Source organism: Triturus cristatus, chromosome 1_1 (genome assembly GCF_964204655.1).
Source record: "Triturus cristatus chromosome 1_1, aTriCri1.1, whole genome shotgun sequence".
NCBI lineage: Eukaryota > Metazoa > Chordata > Amphibia > Caudata > Salamandridae > Triturus > Triturus cristatus.
In genome coordinates this window covers 1,270,303,145-1,270,324,450 of record NC_140579.1, presented here as the reverse complement: position 1 = coordinate 1,270,324,450, position 21,306 = coordinate 1,270,303,145, and the positions used below count along the sequence as shown (strand labels likewise).

Below are 21,306 nucleotides of genomic sequence, written 5' to 3'. Positions count from 1 at the left end.
CTAGTCAGACTGCTGCTGTTCGAGTCAGCCGATAGGAAGTCACCTCAAGCGGAAAGCATACCAAATTAAACTTGAATAACCAGTCACCTCAAGACCTCTGATTGGCTGACTGTCAGATTGCATTTCTAATGTGTTCTCTATCTGGAATAATTTTTTTGCACAGGCCTTACAAAATGCTTCCTGTGGGCTAAAAGGCATCAATACAGAACATTACTATTATGCATCTTGGAAGTGATGGACCCACCACCAAATATCTATTTGGGGACAGTTTTTAGAGAATGTGTTTCGACATATGCAAATAATAGAAGCAACAGCCTACTAATCCAATCTGAGCATTAAGTGATAAATCAGCTGCAAAAGCAAGCCTATTTTTATTTACATATTACATTTTTTTAATTGCTGGTAATTTATGCACCCAAAAGTTCAGGACTGGGAAGGAACGTATGAGTTATGTTTTCAATTGTAAGCATTTATTGAAATCCACGTGTGTACTTTAGCAAGTATGTTCTGTAAGGCTCATGCCACGGAATCTGATATAAACTTGGTGGATTTGGTCTGTAAAGATGTCAAACACTGGGACAAAATAACTTGTGGATGGGAGACGAGCTCTGTGGCATGCCAGAAGCAGGGACGTTTTCTTTCAATGTAAAATTCTTCCCAATGTGACTTGTGAAGGATGAGAAAAGAAGGATTCAAGCCAGTGGATGGTGTTGCTGTCCCCACAGGATCCAGAGGGGATTCTTGCAATCAATATAGCATGATCCACTGAATCGAATGCGGTGGAAGGGTCTTACACCAGCAATAGGCATCCGGCTACCATACACAGCATCTTGCTAAAGAAAGCAGAAATGGCAGGTTGGGTCTAAAATCCTGTTAATATTTGACAGGCTTTCTGATCCAGGGCATTTTTTTTTAATTTTTCTAGCATTTTTGCCAGGGCTCCCTAGTGATGAGCAGAAAATTAACCTGGACGTCAAAGTCTAAATTGGATGTCTTATCAGGAAGAAAACTTATTGTTTCTTCAGGGTGATTTAATAACGCACAGGTGACAGCTGCAAACGCTCCAGGTGTGAGTCAAGGAACTAATCCGCTGGTTTAATGGTATTTAATATCGACTCCTTTAACTGGTGTTTACTAGGAGTCAGGGTAATGGTCAAGTGTAGAGATCTAAATGCCATTGGCGGGAGATAGCTGACAGGGAGTTTGCAGTGATCCTATACCAGTGACGGCTAATTTATGCAATATTTCCAGTTTTATTCATGAAAAAAGTGACACTATTGCGGATTCCATTCTGCGTAGATCGACGGGAATTTGCTGAAATTGTGGGATCAGCTTGAAATTGTATATAACATTATACCTCATATTGCACTGTGTCTTGTCCTTCTTTTACCTCGATTAGGAGAGACATGATTTGTGGAGTCCCTCATGGCTACTCACTATCGGCCATAAATGAGAGTTGATCTGGGCTGAGACAGTGCCATGCTTTCCAGAGTCTTCCAGAGAATCCACATCATATTGTGTTACAACACTGCCTTAATGAGACTTACTAAAGAGGTACAGAGAAAGTACAGTGAATTACTTTCAAGCCGAGGCAAGACATCACATATTTAGATGACGATACACAATTTGGTATAAACAGCCTATTGCTTAAAAACAATTTGTGTGAATGAAAGGGCTGTCTGATCACTATTGAATGCAGGAGTGGGACCCCCAGGGTACTCTATGCCCTCCTGCCAGAAATTACCTTCCCCTTCCCTCCACCCTATGTCCCCCAACACCCTTCCCCAGTTCCCACCCCACCCAGGGGTCCACACATAACATTTACTACCTGCGAAGAGCCTGTGGTAAATGTGAGAGTTAATTCCCACTGGAGTGTGAATTCCGTGTGGTTTTGCGACCTGAAAATTATTCCACGTGTTTTTCCATTCCATGGGGTTTAACTCATAATTGGATGGTACTGGGAGGATTTACCACACAGTAACAGCAAATTTTAACGCAAATTTACAGTTATCCCAGTACTGTCCAACTCATAATCAGGGCCCAGGTCTGTTTTTCGGGATAAGTGTCTGGTGATTGATTGATGAAGATATAGCCGACCAATGCTCCAGTTATGATCTACTCCTATATTCCCTCTGTCCCCTTCTTCCACCTCCTCTCCTGCAGGTCCTGAAGGGCTTCCCAGAATGCCTGCAGGCTGACATCTGCCTGCACCTGAACAGGACCCTCCTCCAGAACTGCAAGGCCTTCCGTGGGGCCACCAAGGGCTGCCTGCGGGCCCTGGCCATGAAGTTCATAACCACGCACGCTCCTCCAGGGGACACCCTGGTCCACTACGGCGATGTGCTGACCACCCTCTACTTCATCTCCCGCGGCTCCATCGAGATTCTGAGAGAGGACATCGTGGTGGCCATTATAGGTAGGATTCTTTAATTATTTTTCTCTCTTTCAATGATGTTATTTTCTGCTATGTGATACCCTTCAAACCCTAAACAATTTAAATGACTCAGCCATACAAATGGAAGTGCCTAAAACAAAATCTGGATGATACAATGGCCTGGTAAAATCACAGAACATTCCTTTAATTGTTGGTTAATGATGTCACAAGTGTTCCCCACTCCCAAACGGGATCATCAATCACATGGGTGTCCTGGATTCATTGTTATTGGTGATGCAGATTGGCAGAAGGAGAGCTGGATTTATTTCCTTTCAGAGATACCTTCTGTCTGTGCACAGACATTTTAATTCATCCGCCCTGTACCATTCATGCTAGCAAAGTTGAAGGTATAATCCAAGATACCAATTTTCATAATAAATGATGTAACATTTGCCGATCTGTGAAATTTCACCTGGAAAGTTGAGTTATTTCTGGTGTAGGTTTTTGGTCCTCCACCTCAGTGATTTGAACCTGTATCTGTTCAGTCATTTGAGTAACGCTGTTCATAGGATCACTTCAGGCAAATAATATACAATTTGGTGGCCAAATAGGAGCGCAGTGGAACTAACAAATACAACAACTTAAGAACACACATGTAAATAATGTTTTTTCAAATGTCCAATGAAAAAGGAACGATGGTGAATTGTGTGGGATGTGTGTGTGGTCTATCTTGAGTTTTTATCCAGAAAACTGAGTACAAAAGTACTGTTTCTTTGTTACAACCTTTGTTAAGAAAGTGCAGGCGCCCCTAAATATTTCTTAGAAGGACACAGCGCACGTCCAGCATTGGCGTGGTCCTTCTCCATCTCCATGGACGTGGTCAACCTTTGGCAGGGCTCACTTCAACAATTGGCATGGCCCACTTCCATTCTTGGCCTTGGGGGCTGCGTCTGGGACAGGAAAGGCATCTAGGGGCTGCGGAAATGTTTTTCTTCAGGATTGTGCCGAGGGAGGAAAAACAGTGTTGGTGGGTAAAAAAAGACTCCCAGTGGCACCCACTGGCAACCATCAGCTCAAATGAAGTACTGGTTACCACAGTAACATAACCTCAAGTCAGAGGTGCACAGCTTTCCCGCAGTCTGGTCCTCAAGCAAGGAAGCAGTACTCTAATATTCCGTTCCACTTGTGTGTAACACAGAGTCAAACACAAATAAGGCTTAAACAATGTGCCATAAGTCCTCTATATTTAAAGAGCTTCTCTGCTAATGTGTTACTTTTTTAGCCAAGTGTGAAGCTTCCATTTTTAGGTCTCGCCTTGCTATCGCGTAAGTGATCGCAAGCAAGACTATAGAGAGCGGGTTTGAAAAGTGCTCCCAAAAAGCGGATTGCCTTGCTAGCACGCGCACAATCACGCGCATCGTGCCGCCATGCAATCCGCCTTTTGGGAGCACTTCAAAGGGTCCGCTCCCCCGCCCCCAAGCGCGCGCGCGCGCCACGCTCCGCCGGGCTTGTCTTTTTTTTTTTTTTATAAACTTTAAGCGCGAGTCGCGCGTGCGGCCAATGCTTGTTGTTCGCATATGTTGAAAAGCAAATATGAGCAGGAAACTTGTACGTAAGCATGTAAGACACAAAAGGAGCAGAATTCGAGAAGGTATTCTAAGGGCTTATAGTTTGTTTTAAGTTACATTGTATTTGTGCAACGCTTGGGTCTTTCTAATTGGTTTGTGTTTCAGAAAGAGGAGCTGTGATAACTGTATCAAGCCGTAATTACTAGAGCTGGCGAGTTAATCGTCGTGTTGCTTACAGACTTGCCGGGACCAAGAAACACCGCAAGCCGCTTTATACCTTACCGAGCTGGAGGTAAGTAACATAGCGCCGCTGTCACCTCCACGGCCATGCCCTCAGCTGGCCTGCAGGGGCGCTGTGGGGCTGATCTGCTCTCCTCTCTGCCCGCTCCCGACTCTATGGTGAGGGAAGAGTGACTCGGACAGCGCGCGCGGGAAAACTGCAAGCAGTCAAACGCTACACTCAGCGCCCCAGCCTCCAGCACTAGCAGCGTTCCGGCGGCGCCCTACCTTCTCCGGCAGGTAAGTGGTGAACCGATCGCTGTCGCTGCGGATAGGCATCCAGCGCCCGCGGGGAATCTTGGATACCGGCTGCACGGGGCTGATGAAGCAAATAACTCAAGTGATGATCCGTCTGACCCCCGGGCACTGCAGGGTCAGCCGGCCACAGCAGTGTTTCCAGCGTACACCAGAGGTTGACTCCCCATCATGATTCTGGGATGTGAAACACTCTACAGCTAAGCTGAGGGAAACATCGCTATAAAAGTTGAACCCCAGTTTGAAACCTGATTCTAGTAAGAAATCTCTGAAGTTCCCCAATTCTGAAAAGAGCTTCTCCCCAGCTAAGTTGTTTCCTTATGGAGGATGCCACCTGCTCTACGACTGCACCCTCAATGCTATAATCGCCTGTACTGTAAACCCCCTGGAAGGGCGCAGGGTACCTAACGCCGTTCACTGGTGCCCCATTCAACAAATATCCCCTCATGAACCTGTGTAGCCCACAGCCCTCCTAACATGCCCGCGTACACATCATGATGCCCACAGATTCTTGTCGTTTTGTCCACCCAACGGTCCCTTTTCTTGTCTGGTGGTATAAGTATAGGAATGATGGTTGTGCAACTGAGACGTTGAGTAATGTTTCAGAGATTCATGCCAGTGTTATTCATTTACCCAAATACACACAGACACACACGGAGTTGGGATACTTTTCACGAGAGTTTTCCGTTGCATGATTTGGATGGCAACCTGCCACTTTGTAGCTGAGAATGAAATCCTGTAAGCAAGTAGTCGGAAATAGGATGGATCTCCCGAGGAAAATAAAAATATACTTTCGGTTTTGTTCTAAGGTTAATGCAAAGAAAAAAGATACATCTTCTTTTAGCTGTATTTATGTACAGTGACATTTGTCTGCAAGTCTACATTTCTTTCCTCCGCTTCACACTGTTGTCATTATAGTGAGATGCCACAGGTTTTAAAACAAAATTTGGGTAAGCCAATAGCTTGGGGTTTAATGTTACAACGCAGACATGCAGAAAATACGTTTTTATGCCTCAGCAGTTCAAAGCTAGACCTATTGACTGTGACGATTCTTGATAGAGGTGGTGATATTGCTACTATTCTTAGTACTGCTATTGGTGGTGTAATCTTGGTGGTCATTGTGTGGTTTTGGTAGTTGTGTTAGTATGGTATTAAACTCTTTTGGGGGGGGTCAGGCTCGCACTGGATATGTTAAAAGCATCTTTTAATAGCCTGCTGTATTAAAAAACTAAAAATAGCTATATATATATATATATATATATATATATATTATATATAATAAAGATTTGAGTGTGACTAAGTGATGGTTTTTAGATGCAAAGTAGTCCCCATGCACTGCAGCCCAAACACTGAACAGTAGGCATAGTCAGAGAAGTAATCATCTGAGCTGACTTTAGATGTGATTGACACTGCCTCAAGTTAATGGCTTAAAGAGCCAAGTGTTATAACATAGTTGTTGAATGGGGTTGGCCAAAAGTCCACTATCTGTATATTGTAACCGGTCGGTACTGCGGACAGCTGTACTTTAAGCTCAGACCTAAAGAGCGATATAAAGGAGCCTAGATATAGCAAGGGATGTAACTGATTCTCTGTGAATAGCAGGGCACTAAACAAAAAGGGCACGTTTATATTTTATTTTGTGTAAATTGGTATTTGGGCCCACAGATAAATAGTTTCACAAGACCATATGCATAATCCATGAAGTCATATAATCTGCTCTCTGTGGAACACTATGTAACAGATTCACAGACAAAGCACTATTATATACATACATAAGAGTATACCATTAAATGATGGAGTCTTAGAACATTTTCTATATCTTAATTCAATTTGTGGAATTGACCAGACAGCAAGAGGGAGATTGTAAAGTGTCTTGAGTGGCCCGGACTACTAAAATGAATAAGGAGTATGTCTTGAGAGATACTGCACGTGCAAATGTTGAGTTCTGAGTATTCTTCATGTCAAATTAAGTGGTGACACCAGTTGCTGTTGTATAAAGGCCCTACCAACAGCAACATTCTCCACATTTCTATAGAAATTACTTAATTGGTGTTTTACAGCCATGTTGATTGTAAAACAATATACTTGGAAAAAATCTGTAATGCCTTAAACTTCACTACATCACAAACTCCTATGCATAAAACGGGCGTTAAACTGAAATTATAGACATCCCAATACTGCGTGCCAGACTAATGTTCATATCAATATTCGAATATCGGTGCAACTAGCTGAATAGCCCCGGGTTAACTCCTTGTGTGTTCTGTAACTATTGGAGAGAAACCATGCTACATCTTCTATGCTGCTGCCCATAATTCCTAACCCCACGCCACACTCTATTCAGGCCTATGTTTTTTTACTTCACGGAATCTCATTCTGCCAAGAGTCCTTAAGTTATTGTTTTCAAACCAGACGTCGTTTGTAGGCATTGTACACAACGCAATGAAGCATCTAGAAACTAGGGGGCCATAATGTCCGCCCGTCGCTTCAAGACTAACAAGCATTTGCAATGCAATAGGTCTCGCAATTACGCAAGTTTGAGCTATTGGCACTGTAAATGACAATGCCTCTTATTTATGTTTTTGTTTGTAAAACATAAATAAAACGCATTGTCAATTACAATGCCAATAGCTCAAACTCCCGTAAATGCGAGACCTATTGCATTGCAAATGCTTGTTCTAAATGGAACAGGTTAGGGTCTGGGGCTGGAGTTCTATGTAAAGTTGCAAATGTACCTGTTTCGAAAAGTCTTTGCATAGTCTTTCTAAACATATGCTGTACAAAGTATCCAATTCCTTTTCCCAGCCCCAGCCTGTTGCATTCACACTTGAAGGGGCAGATTCAGTTAATCACATCAGAAATGGGGTAACCCTCAGCAGGGCGGGACTACACGCCCTGGGGCTGATTTAGAGTTTGGCAGCAGGGTACTCCACCACAAGCGTGATGGATATGCCGTCCACTTTATTAGAAGTGCATTGTGTCCTAATACACTTGTACTAAAGCGGACGGGATATCAGTCACATTTATGACAGGGTACTAGCCCGCCAAACACTTAATCAGACTTCTGTGCACTTGGGATTGCGAACTGAGTCAGAAAAGGGAGTGAATACATTTTAAAGAGGTAGACCTCCCTACCATGCAACTTCATTTCTGGGACTATTAAGCCACATAAGGGAGGAGATGCACCTGATGTGAAAATAGGAAAAATGCATTAGTTTAGTATTAAAATAAAGTCAACAGTTTTTAAGTATTTAAGCTTGGGCCAGCTTACTGATCAACGTTATCTCTTTTTAACTAACATTCCTCACCATGTTCAATGAAAGTCTTTTCTGTAAAAATCTTGTATTCCAGTGGCAAATGCATGTCATTTACTTTTTTGGGGTCTCGTTACAGACCGTTCCAGTTGTGTGTTGTGGACAGTATTGCGTACAATACTACACAGTCTGCCTGCTAATGATTAGATTGCTTTCATGTCAATCTCAGTTTCCTGCTTTTTATTGGTGGCTTTCCTCCCTATTCTGTATTTGCTCCATCCTTGGGGCACAGCATGTTTATCCTTGCTTTTCTTTAGCTAAGGTGTATGCTTCCACTACTGATGTCATAGAATTCCTTTTTGTGTTCTCATTTTTTATTTAATTACTTGTTTAGCACTTCTTGGAAGTACATATCTTGGGTTTCAGAATGTGCTTGTACTCTATACTTTAATCCCTCCCAACTCACGCCGTCTCTCCCCTAAGATTCTCTTTGGCAGTGTGCCAGGTGCAGGATGGCAGCCTTGGTGAAGGCATCAATGATCTCCTTATCCCGTCTCTTCCCTTCCACTTTCCCTGCTGATGTTCCCCCGCAGCCCGCCAAGTGCTGCATGGCAGTCTTGGTGATACCCTGGACGGTTTCTTTTTCTCTATCCAGTTGTACTTCTCTGCCTGGTAGTAGTTGCTAATGGATTTGCCAATACTGGAGGCATCTTAAAGTCTATAGAAAACAATGTATACATTTCTATATGTTTATCTACTTTCAAGATGGCTACTGCATTGCGTGACACAATATGCGTGCCTTTGTCTCGCTGCAGCAGCGTTCATGTTGAAAAATGTACTTTGCACACGCAATGTAGCAACTATTTTGAAAATAAGGAAAGAATGATTTACTTGTTTTTTATATGGTCGGTGAGGCACTGGCAACGCTGATCACATTTCATGGAAGAAGGAATATAAATGGTTGACATGGAGAACATTGCAGGCAGTGGTTTTGAAAGTCTCAGCTTCTCAGTCAGCATTTACAACAACAAGGCTACTGATTTTTAGGTCCAGTGTAAATAAAGACCTTTTGATTTCACTAAATTTATATGCATAATATATGTATGTAAAGGCGCTTTCAGTCATCCCTCTTCATTCATTGATGTATTATTCCGTTGACTAAATCATATAGAATGGGATGATGATCCAATGACCAACTATAGTGTAGTTGACGGCATCTTGTCCTTTCACAAGAAGCACGTCCACACACTAAGTAGTTTGCTTCCATGCCAGGGACTACCATGGAAACTTGTGTTTTTGGGAGGCAAAAAAATATTTTTTGCTTTGAGCCATTTTTTTATATTGACATGAGCGCTTTTACTTCCCCAAATACAATGTTTCACCAAAAAATGCGAACACCAAAACTATTGCCATTAACAAAGCTTCTTCTTAAGGTTCACTATTTGCTGGCACTTTGTACCATTTAGGTTGCGATTCGGCTAAGACCTTTTCACAGTCCTTAACTCAGTCAGCGCCCACAGGGATTGCTGTTGGGAGGACTTTAGTCATTTCTTATCCATAGTTTACAACTTCGCTTTGAGTTGTGTGATTTTGATACTTCAATGTCTTCCTTATTACTCCATGGAAGTCCCAGACTGTTGCTAAATTAACTTCTTGTGGCAAGGAGTGAACAAGCAGTTTTTGTTACATTTAATGGGTAGAGGGCTGTAAGGACCTCTGAAGAATAACATTCCTTTGTAAGGTGTAAAGCAGCCATTTGATCACCACATTGTGCATCTGTTTCATTGCTGTTAGACACAGACACACAGGTGTACTGTAAGTGGTATGGGCACAAGCATTTTAAGTTATGTATAACATATCCAGACATTGTCTAGAGAGCCCTACCTACTAATTTACTCAAATATATGTTTTATCGAGTTTATAAATACCACACACAAAGTGAGGTGGAGAGCGAAAGTAAGGGGGGAGTCCATGAGGTCCAACCATCTCCCAGTACTGGATGAATCTGTTATAAAGCATCTCCACCGAGCGCCTGGCTTAGGTGATCCCAACGTTTTAACCTGCCACCCCCCCATATTTTTTTGGGGGGTGGAGGGAGGAGGGGCTTCCCGAGCCCCATTTTTCAGTGATGTCGCATTTTGCTATCACACAACCCAGAATTATAAAACTGTTCTGATACCGGGTGTAGTCTGTCTATCCCCAGATTTCCAGCCTGGATTGAAGGTCTGGATTGAAGGTCACCTTTAAAGGGGAATGGTCACTAATTCCACGAGCGAGGTATTCTGCTGCCTCAAACCTTAGTAGTGTATCACTAGTGGTGAAAAAATAATGCAACCTGGAGTGTACATCATGGGCCCCCGGATAAAAAGAGTATCCTCTCACGTCCCCATGAAAGGCCCTCCATATGTCACATAGCCCGATTTCCTGCGCAAAACTCTCCAGTCTCCCTTTTGTCACTTCCCCCTCTGTTCTCAAACTAGTTCTGTACAAGCGCGTATATAGAACTAGGTTGAAATCACCTCTCACAATTATACATGCCTTAGAGGTCCATACCAGTAAGTCACCCACTTTCCTAAGAATCACCCTCTGCAGCCCAGGGGAAGCATAGGTGTTGAACAGCAGCAGGGATTCACCTTTATGTTCGCCTAGCACTGCAAGATAGCCCCCTGTGTGTCCTTCCAAATACGCAGCAAGTGGAACGGGAGTGACCTACGAATAAGGATCAGCACGCCCCTAGACCCAGATGTATATTGAGCGTGTCCCATTAGTTTGTATCTACTCATACTGCTGTGTTGCGCGTCTATGAGATTTGTCTCTTGTAGGTATACGATGTTCGGTTGGTATTTATTGAGGGCCTTGAGGACCAAACCGCTTTTGAACTTATTGCCCAACCCGTTGATGTTCCACGTTAGTAATGACAACTGTCTAACCTGTATCATGTCAATGCATGCCTTCCTTCTTCCTGTCGTGTGCGTACCAAGTGAGCAACTGCACTATGACTACTGAGAGCCCGTAGTGTACTAACCTAAGAAGTCTCCCCTATAAAGCTACCCCAGCCTTACTGTACCGTGTCTTGAGTTTAAAACTAACCACCCCCAAACTCACAGTATGTGTATTCCCCAAAGGCAAACCACCAATAATCCCGGAAGTTAATCTGTCACTGGGGTGTGGCCAATGGTCGCCTTACTTCTATTGTCCAAAGGTGCACTCATCATTCTAGATGTTCTAATCGCTTAGTGTGCTCCTTCTTCCCCCAAGGGTTATGCTTCTGGAGCTGAGTCTCCCATTGCGAAGACTTATAATCCTTGGGGACCCCACCATCCCAATTGATCTGCTGCCATAGGTGTGACATTTAGGTGATGTGTGTTCCTCTGAGCAGTGGTCCATCTCAGTGTGTTCTGAGCTGCTGCCCCCTCGTTGGGGCAAGAGATCTGCATCTGTTGTTTTCCAAAATGCCACCTTTTCCTGTCCTGCTTTCATCTGATCCTTAGTTGGGGAGGCGTTGTGTTTTTTCCCATTGTTCCTACAGCGGGTCCTCGTCTTTGTCCATCCATCTCCCACCTCCACTCCTGGCGGCTGTCCAGACACAAACCCCAGTTCTCCAGCCATGTCCAGGCCTCTTGTGGCATCATCATAAAGTGTGTTTTCCCCTTGTGGACAGCCCGTAGTTTTACTAGGTAGAGGAGAACTTATTTCAGGTCTAGTTGGCACAGCACCTTCTTGACTGTGAAATACGTCCCCCTTTGTTTTTGTAACAGAGTGGTGTAGTCCAGGTATAGATTAACTTCGTGCCCATCTATTGTCCAGGGGCCGTGCTTCCTTGCTGCTTGTAGGATCACGTATCTGTCCCTAAAGTTCATTAAATGAGAAATTATTGGGTGTGGATTCACCCCTGGCAGTGGCGGAAGTGCTGGGATTTTATGAGCCCCTTCAACCAAGAACAAGCGGGGCGGCTTGCCTTGGAAACTGTTCCTGCCAGCCAGTCTTCCGCATGGAGCTCCAGGGACGAACCCTCCACCTTCCCGGCCACCCCCACCAGTTGCACGATGTGGTGTCAAGATCTGCCCTTGCATCCTCAAATCTATTTGCCAGTTGGTGTACCTCTCGTTCCATAGCCGAAAATTTCTGAGTGAGGTCTTTCACCTGTTGCAATGTCGTCCCTAGGGTGTCTTTGGTCTGACAGTTTTTTGTGATCATCTAGGATGAGCCCCACCTCTCCCGCTACTGCCACAATTTATATTTCTAGTAAAGCTTTTGTGACCTTTATGGCTGCCAAGATCACCACAGTGTGTGCCTTGAGGTTGGCGGCACCTTCTTCGTTATCCTTTTAGTTGTCCCCAGCCACCGCCTCTGTTACCCTCACCCCCGCCCCCCTCCTTGCTGTGCACGGTGTAACCATGTTAGTGTCCAAGGCTTTAGCTCTGTTCATTGAAATTGTTTCAGAAGCAGTGCATACAGACTCCTCACATTTTTAGTGGCTTCCGACAACCCTCACAGCTGAGTAAGTGCAGCACATTGGCCCCCAGTAGCAGCCCTTTAGTTGATAAAGGAGTCAAGCGGCCCACATTGTCTGTATCCCCCTTCAAAGCACACCATCCGCTGTAGCCATAGCACCTGTGGCACAAAGAGATTGTCAACTCCCCTTTGACTGACCCTGTTCTCGGACCACCAAGGACCACCCCACCACCTTTAGTGTCCACAAGCAATGAAGGAGAGTGGAGATAAAGGAAAAGGGGAGCACATATGACCTCCAGGCTCCAGATAAAATAAACAGCAGCCTGTAGCGGATATCTGCTCCACAGCTCCCAAGCCTTGTTCAGGAGGAGGTCTCAGAGATATGTTTTGGGTGGTCTTCTGTGCCCGCAAAGAAGGGGGGGTTTAGCTTTAGAGGGGTGAGAGAGGGAGAGGGTCGAAGAAAAGGCCCTGGTACCCACATGAAGCTCCCCTCATGAATACCATTGTTTGCTTCTCCTTTAAGTTTGGTTTTGATTGCAATGTTTGGGTAATTTCTGTTGCTTTCACCATTTTGGTTTATCGTGCATGTTGTTTTCAGTCCACTGCTGTTGCTGCAGTAGGAGGCCTGTACAGTTCAAGTCCTTGCCTGTCCTTGTGTGCACAGGAGGCACAGGCGTCTGTTTCAATTAGGGCTCGTGTCTTTCATCTTTCGTGCTAGGTGCGGCTTGCTCTGCTCCTGGCCGCTCACCGTCAGGGTGCTTCCCGGCACCCCGCCTATAGCCTGGGCGCCACAGACACTCTTACATGTACTTACTAACTTGGGGTCCATAAATGTCAGACCAAAATATATTAACTGAGCTGCAAAGCACAAACCTCCTCTGTGTCACCCCCGAATTCGAAACAAAAGTGCATGATGATCAGAGACATAGTGTTCTTTATAGGATTTAAATGCACATATATACATAAACTCTATATATTGTAGATATCCATGAGGAAGTGCTGACATATGAATTACGAGTTTACTTTTAACTTTGTCGTTCAATCATTCACTATGTTGACCCATGACTTCATGCCTAGTTATGTCTGAAGAGTGTGATAGTACTTTGATACAGATACTGACTCCCTTCGCATGTCTGACACTTTGTGTGACTCAAAGTTCCATTCCGTTCTGATTCTCACTTGGATCCCTGGTCTACATATGAATCTCTAGCTATTCAAAGTCCTGACTGTAATGTTTTGCTGGGACGTATTGCAGCAAGTTAGCACATAGTTGTGCACAGCACCTGCACCTCTCTAGAAAATTACATTTCATTAACACATAGACTAATTCAATGATAACAGCTAAACTATGGAACAGAAACCTGCGGCTCAATCCATAGCAATGGCAAAGTTTAGACAAAAGAAAATATTTGAGTTTAAAAGCACTGGCAAATTGCTAGCTGTGGGAACTCATTCTAAAATACCCCCCATTTTGTAATGACTGCCATGTAACATCATGTAGGTGAGAGGGAGCGCCGAATGGTTCCAAATATCAGAGAAGGAGCAGTGGAGTCAGTCTTCCGTGAACTCCGCTCTGTCCACCCCAACAGATGGACAAGCGGTATAAACTCGCCACTGAGCTGCCTTGTCAAGAAAACTGAGTTGGTCCTCTTACCACTGTTGACTGAGCGGGGTGTGCGGCAGGGTTGTGTCTTGGCACCTACCCTGTTCTCACTCTTCGTTAACGGGGTGGCAGAGTTCCTCTCCAGGGTTCCCACGGATGCCCCAGCTCTGGCTGGAGCTCGCGTCCCGGTCCTCATGTTCGCGGATGACACTTTGTTGGTTTCGAAAACTCCGAGTGGCCTCCAGCTTACCTTGCGGCGCTTCGAAGAGTTTTGCCTATTGCGTGGACTAGAGATCAATGTCGCAAAGACCAAGTTTATGGTGCTCAATGGTCCTAGACCCAATAAAATGCATAGACCATTTAAAGGTGCAATTCTTATGAATGGATCCCCACTAGAACAGGTCGATGCATTTACATATTTGGGAGTAACACTGCAGAAAAACATGTACTGGAATAACCATATAGAACTTTCGATACTGAAACACCAACAACAGTCTGGTATTCTAATGAAACGCTTTAAAGCCTCGCAGTCTCAGCCAATGGAGCCATTTCTAGAGATATATACGATGAAGATTCGTAGTTCGGCTCTGTATGGGTCTGAGCTGTGGGGGTATGGTAAAAATCCACAGCGGTTGAATACCATGGAAAAGGAGTATATCCGGAAAGCTGTTGGTGTTCCCCAGAGCACCCCCTGTTACCCCTTTTTCGCGATCTTGGCTTAAAATCTTTGCAGGACGTAGCTTATCTGCGTCCTTTGCTATATTGGTGTAGGGTATGGACAACTGATGAGCTTAGTCATTATGCAATGGGCCTAAAGGAAATTATAGAAAAAGATTCCTCCCACAAGATAGAATGGTTGAAATCTCTTAAATCATTACTATATCGTATGGGACTGAGAGATCTTTGGGACGACCCTTCTAATGCAGATTTCCCTTCAAAAGTCTCTTTGAAAAATAGATATTGGGAGATGATCGGCTCAGAATCATATACTAAGGGATGCTCATCTACTTTAACTGGCAGATTTTTGGAATTTAAGCCTGACATCAGACTGGAACCGTATTGGGGTTTAATAGAAGTTCCGTCTGATCGAAAACTTTTTTTCCAGTTCAGGATAGGCACACTTCCGGTGCGATCATTTACATCTCATTGGGTAGTGGGGTCAGAAAGTAGATGCCCAAAGTGTCTGGACGAGCATGAATCTATGAGTCATTTTGTACTCTTTTGTCCGCTCTATACCATCCCACGTAAGAAATGGGTACTACCCCTTTGCCGATTGATGGGCATCCGAAGATATGAGGTAGCCATGAGAATCTTGTCAACTGACCCAAGCCCGACAATCTCTATTGCAATGTCAAAATACATTAAGTGGGCCCGGGCCATTCGGTCTAAATCGATCAAATGTTAAAGTAACTTTTTATCAGAAATTTGACTGGATTGTATTATTTTACGGGTTGGTTCACCAATGTACCCATGCGTACTGCTAATCCTATTATATGCTTTTATATTGCGATTTTTAAATGTAAAAACGTGTTGAAATTGTGTGTATACTGTTTTATGTCACTTTTACAACTTAATTGTTGAATAAAGTATTTGAATTGAATTGACTGAGACTCTTCCCCACCAATGTATCCTTAGCAAGAACAATGACATTTATATAATTTCCTTATCTTTTGGCATTAAACGAGGGTGGCAAAGGTAATAGTAGTTTGAACGTAAGGTAAATGCCCAATTTGGACCAATTTTCCTGATTGTACATTGTCCGGAAACATACGCTTAGGCACCCACTGTACAGCACTTTGTTGCATCTTCCCATCTAGGTTCACACTACACAAAAATCACTGCATGCATACATGCAATGCTGGTGGTCACTTTCAATTTATGAACAATTTAGATAAGACTTTCTAGCCGTGTGTCAAACCGCTTAGCTCTACACTAAGCCAATGTTTTCTTGTTCTCATAGGCACAACAGTGCTACAAAAGAAGGCCACCTGCTTGTCTTGAGTTATTTATGTGATGACTGGGATGGCTCTAGGTTGTTTATTATCATCCACTCTCTTACTGATTCTAACCCCCTTGACTCATTGTCCACAGGGAAGAATGACATCTTCGGTGAGCCCATAAACCTCTATGGCCGACCAGGGAAGTCCAGTGCCGATGTGAGAGCATTAACCTACTGCGACCTGCACAAGATCCAGCGTGAGGACCTGCTGGACGTCTTGGACATGTACCCCACCTTTTCAGACTGTTTCTGGAGCAACCTGGAAATCACATTCAATCTGAGAGATGTGAGTCTTTCCTATCCGGGACTGATGAAGGGAGAGTGTGTACATTGGGAGGAAGTGTACTGTTACTTTAAAGGAAGTTTCACAGTCCTGGATTATTTCATACAATGGGGCTCTAGAGAGAAAATGATAGAGCATGGCCTCTCTCTATGTGGTAGTATTGAGCAAAATAATAAAATATTTACATTTTCTTAGGCATTGTCCACAGAAAATGTAAATTGATCATTGGTGGACCCATGTAGAGGAGCACACATAATACCTGGCCTTTGCGAAATTCACAATTTATGTTTTGTTTACATATACAATACGGATATTTGACACTAAGTAAAATATAAGTACATATTAGATAATGGCATTCATAAGCTTTCAGGGTTATGACAAGAACAATACTTGGAAAGCAAACAACTTCCAAAATGAACAGCGAACCATTTACATTACATATTTTCATTTACCCACCATACAGCCTTCAGCAGCCCTTTATTAAAGAAGGCTATGTTAGAAACAAGGCAACTGTAGGGCCATTGCTACTGAAATGCTCACGGATGCATAACCACTATTTCTTTTCAGAAATTCCCAGCATAAAGTCAGAATTATTAACAGGCCTAATCCTAACAGAATTTTGTGCATCAAAATTCAACTCAGATCTGCAAAATTCCAAGTTTGGGCACCAAAATTCTGGATCCTGATTGAAGAGGATCATGATTTGCAAACTGAAGTATGAACATTCTCCCAGGCATTCTCCCAGGGAGGTGTGGTTTCCTTATTTGCAGATTTTGTAGTAGAAGTGGGTATGTGCATGTTCCTAGATTAGTCCACCTGTGAAGGTTTGCGGGTATTTCCTACCCTGGAAAGCAACACAAATTTACAACTCTTAAGGGCAAGAGGGAGTGCGTTTCCAGGCTGGAAAATAGGTGAGAACACCGACAGGAATAACGTGGGAGTGGTAGAAGAAGTGTCTCCAGGATGAAAGTTATTTCCTTCACAAAGAGACAAAATGTAAGAAGTACATTTGTGTTCCATTTCAATATGCATATATGTGAACATGGTACAACTTTGCATTTGTAATACTTACAAATGTGGGTACTACAACTGTCATATGTTTTGAGGTATTGAGCAGTATTTTTTGAATTCTTTGAAGATTCCCAAAAAAGTGAGAAATATGCTTTAATCATAGGATAAATAATACATCAGCAAATTTCTAACTTCTTGAACTTACCTTTTGTGACTCAGGCCTACTGTCCTAATCTAAAGGTGTGTCCTCTTTATATAAGACTTTTGTCAGCTAAAACAGTCACTACTTAAACATCTTTAAAAAGATCATAATCATCATTGGTGGTCTTTGGGGTTTATCAGTGCGATGTAGTGGACAGGTCTAGAGGGAAATGAGTGCCTACTATCCTTTAACAGTTGAAAAACAGGGGACACAAAAGGTTCCCACCAGAAACCAATAAACCAGTTTATAGGGAGACAACGGTGACATGGAATGGACAATGCTTGCCTAGGGTGGTGTGATCAAGGATCTTCCACACTGGAGGAAAGAGGGCCATGCATTACTTCCGCAAAGTATGAAAAGACAATAATAATATTGACAGTATGGTTCTCATAATGATTGATGTTGCACAGTGAAAGGCAATTGATTTAATTTCTAGAGAATCAGGTACTCCTGTTTAAAGCCAATCAGTACTCTTTTGAAAGGTTATTTGTGGCGTGTTTACCATAACAATAAAGATTAAATATCGAGCTGCACTTATATGTTCTCCAGAATATCAACAACCTACATAACATCAAAGTAGGCAGATGTGGAGTTGAAAATAGTAAATCTGTACTTCAGTATGCATAGTGAACTTGAGGATATCTTGGTAGTCAATACTGAAGAGTCGATATATGTGCGGGTTAATATTCTTGGCCTTGATATCTTGACATACAGCCCTTAGCCATGTTGTCAGTCTTACATTACTGCTCAGTAGTCAACTAGGTAAATAAGCATTCCCCAGCCATGAAGTTACACCTCTGACTACCCGAGTTATTCCTTGTGCATTCCAGCTCTTATTGGTCTTCCCAACAAGGATGCATTGTACAAAGGTTGGGTTGTAAGGAAGCAGGGCAGAACTGGCCCCAGGATGGGGGCCAGTTTTGGGCCCCTTGGGGCTGTTTTTGTTACCGGGCCGGCAATATCGGCCCCCTGTAACAAAATCGGCACACAGCTCGGCCGCACCCCCGACCCCTATACCCCACTCCCCCCACCACCCTCCCACCACCTGGGGCCGACCGAGCAGTTTGCCAGGGCCGGTTTCGGTTCCCAGTCCGGCCCTGTAAGGAAGTCAGGGTTTTTGCACACCAACTTCTTTCTGACCCGAACTACATTTTGCATTGCAAAAAATGTGCTAAAGTGTTGCAGCGCAAAATGCCTATTCGTTAGGCTTTGCAATATTCTGCCTTAATAATGAGCAGGATTCTGATTGTGAATATTGTTGAACGGGCTACGAGCGCATGGGTGGAGGCCTGCGAGTGACAGTAGACCTCCATGGCAGCATTTGCATTTACGGAATGCTAACATCTTCTTTTAATTTATTATAGAAAAATTCCTCCACAAACATCAATCCAATGTTTTATTAATAGGAGAAACCTAACTATTGTTTCTCCACACATCAATAATTTAGCCTGTTTTTACTTAAAGTGTTTTGCAATGGTGTATATATCACGCCAAAAAAACGATGAATTGAAACGATTTCAAGGGACTGAGTCAGAAGTCCTCTTTCTCAACTCATAGTTTTTTTTACAAAAACAGTTATTGACACAAACAAACATTATACATGAATAGGGCTCCCGGTTTTATGGTATTTTATTTTTTTGCCATTTCCGTCTGTATTTATCCATATTTATTTTGGGGCATTTTATCTGTATTTATCCATATTTATTTTTGCCACAAGCAAAATAAGACGCTACAGCTAGTATTTTTCCACATTTATTTAAATTGACAACGCACGCATGCGCTCGATTGTTATTGGTCAACACAATACATTCATCTGAAAACGTTTCTATTGTAGTACAAGCACATGTGCATTTCAAGAGACTTTGAGGACATTGAGGCTCTTTCTGGTTTGTTAATGAAATGAAGACCACTGGAAACCTGTTTAATATTTGCTGACGATACTGGAATGGCCAAGAGATTCAAAGAAAGATTACACAGTGCTGGCCATTCTTGCTTCTGTGAACGCCAGTATGTCATTGCACTGATGTGTTTTTGTGGAATAGGGTGCATTAAATATTTGTTGAATTCTTCTTCAACAACATTCATTAGGTCATCAGAAGCTCCAACCAACATGAATAAACCTTGTAATCATTGAAACCCTGACTAAACTGAACTTTCTTGAATGGATCCAGGATTTCAAAAAGAGCTGTAACTCATTTGCCCAGTTATGTTACGAGCTAGGACAGCATCCCACTTGTTTTTCAGTGCATCTTTAAAACTAATCATCTCTTTTATTAGGGCATTTGCTTTTTTTTTGAGGTAACATTTTCAATAGGCTGGTGATTATTGGGTCTTGCGTACAGTCTTGCTCCAATGCCAAAGCCATGTCAACATCTATGGCTGAATATATTTGGTGGGCATGTGTTTCTTTTGACTCCTGCTTCTTCTGAATGTTGATGATACCAGTGAGAGTTTTAACAATGAAATGCAACTTCACATAGAAGGATTGGTGGTTTGCACTGTTAGGGCCGAGTAGTTTCCGTAGGTGATCAATTTTGGATCCAGTGGCTTCTTCATTGTATACAAAAGCAAGGAAGTAGTGCCATATTTCTAAAAGTCTTACTGCTCCCTCATACCAGCTGAACCATTGGATCACAACAACCGCCCTTGGATATCTCATTCCCCCGACTACTTTTTCTTGCGAATAAATAGGTTTTAAGTTTTGTGCATACTTAAATACTGCTCCAGCCTTTATAACAAAATCATACATGTCCCGGTTCTCAGGCTGAGACAGAGCATAGGAAACAGCAGCACGTACAAGATGACATGGATCTTTTACATGAATGGAATTCATCCTCTGAGCAGCGCACAAATCATTTACTGCCTTTGTCATATAGGATGCAGAATCAGAACATATTGCAACAAGGTTATGCCATGATTTACTCAACTTTTGAAGCACATTGTATACAATTAAGGCAATTTTAGCAGAATTACACTCAGACACAGTGATGTCTACTAAGGCTGAGCGGTGACCCTTTTCTTCATCATCACTGTAATATGTGACCAATGTTCCAATAGCTGGGTCACCATGCACCTCTGTGGTTTCGTCAATTGTTAAAGAGATAGTGACATTTGCTACAGCTTGATGTATGCTTCCAAGCTGTGCTTCAAACACTTTGGGGAATTATTTCTCATACATTTGGCTGGATTTGAACATTGTCCTTGCTGCACGGCACGGCTGCCTAATCAGCTCTCCAATTGGACCATCAGTCTGGTGAAGTGGAACACCACCTTCACACAGAGCTTTCACAACCTTGTGCGGGATATCCGCAGCCTCGTCATTATTTTGGCGTGCACGAGTTGTGCATTGCTCTATGGTAATTTGCTCCGTACGGGCCTTCTTTACGACTGGAGAAGAAAGTCTCTCGTGGGACTCCTCAGGTGAGTTTTGATATTATCCGCTGCCCTGTTTTCAATGTCAACAGTTGTTCGACATGACTTGCAGGTAAACATTTTCATCTCTTTAAGGGACACGGATTCAAATTCTGCATACTCCACTGCGTAATCATCAATGTCCTTACGTTTGCCGCCCATCTCTATAAATGTAAGGATTCAACAATTAAGCAACCATTGGGTTGATGTTTAAAACACTGCATATGACCAGGAAAAAATACTCAACCTTTATCTGCACTGTAGAATTGGAAACAGATATGTACATTTTTAGTTGCAAATAATTTCTTGTATCTTATTCATCAAAATAGGTCCATGCCATTCAAGATAACTAATTCAGTTTCTGGTTTTCGAGAAGCAGAGAGAAGCCAGTCCAAGAGACTCATTCAAATAGCCAGAGCTTCAGATCATTTTGGAATTCCAGTACAGATGGTTCGGTCTGGAGCTGGAGGGGGAGGCTGCTCCATTTCTTCGCTGGGAGATAGAAGGAGCATCCTCAGGCTTGTGCTTCTGTTGACAGGGTAGTGTAGGCTAGTGACAGGTATGCAATGGTGATGTGCTATGTAATCTGACCTCTGCAGTCTTTATTGATATTAC

The 21,306-nt window shown here is 43.1% G+C and overlaps 1 pseudogene; it reads left to right on the top strand.

Moving 5' to 3' along the window:
- LOC146871938 (voltage-gated inwardly rectifying potassium channel KCNH6-like) overlaps positions 1-21,306 on the top strand; it is a 267,790-nt pseudogene that overhangs the window by 139,500 nt on the left and 106,984 nt on the right.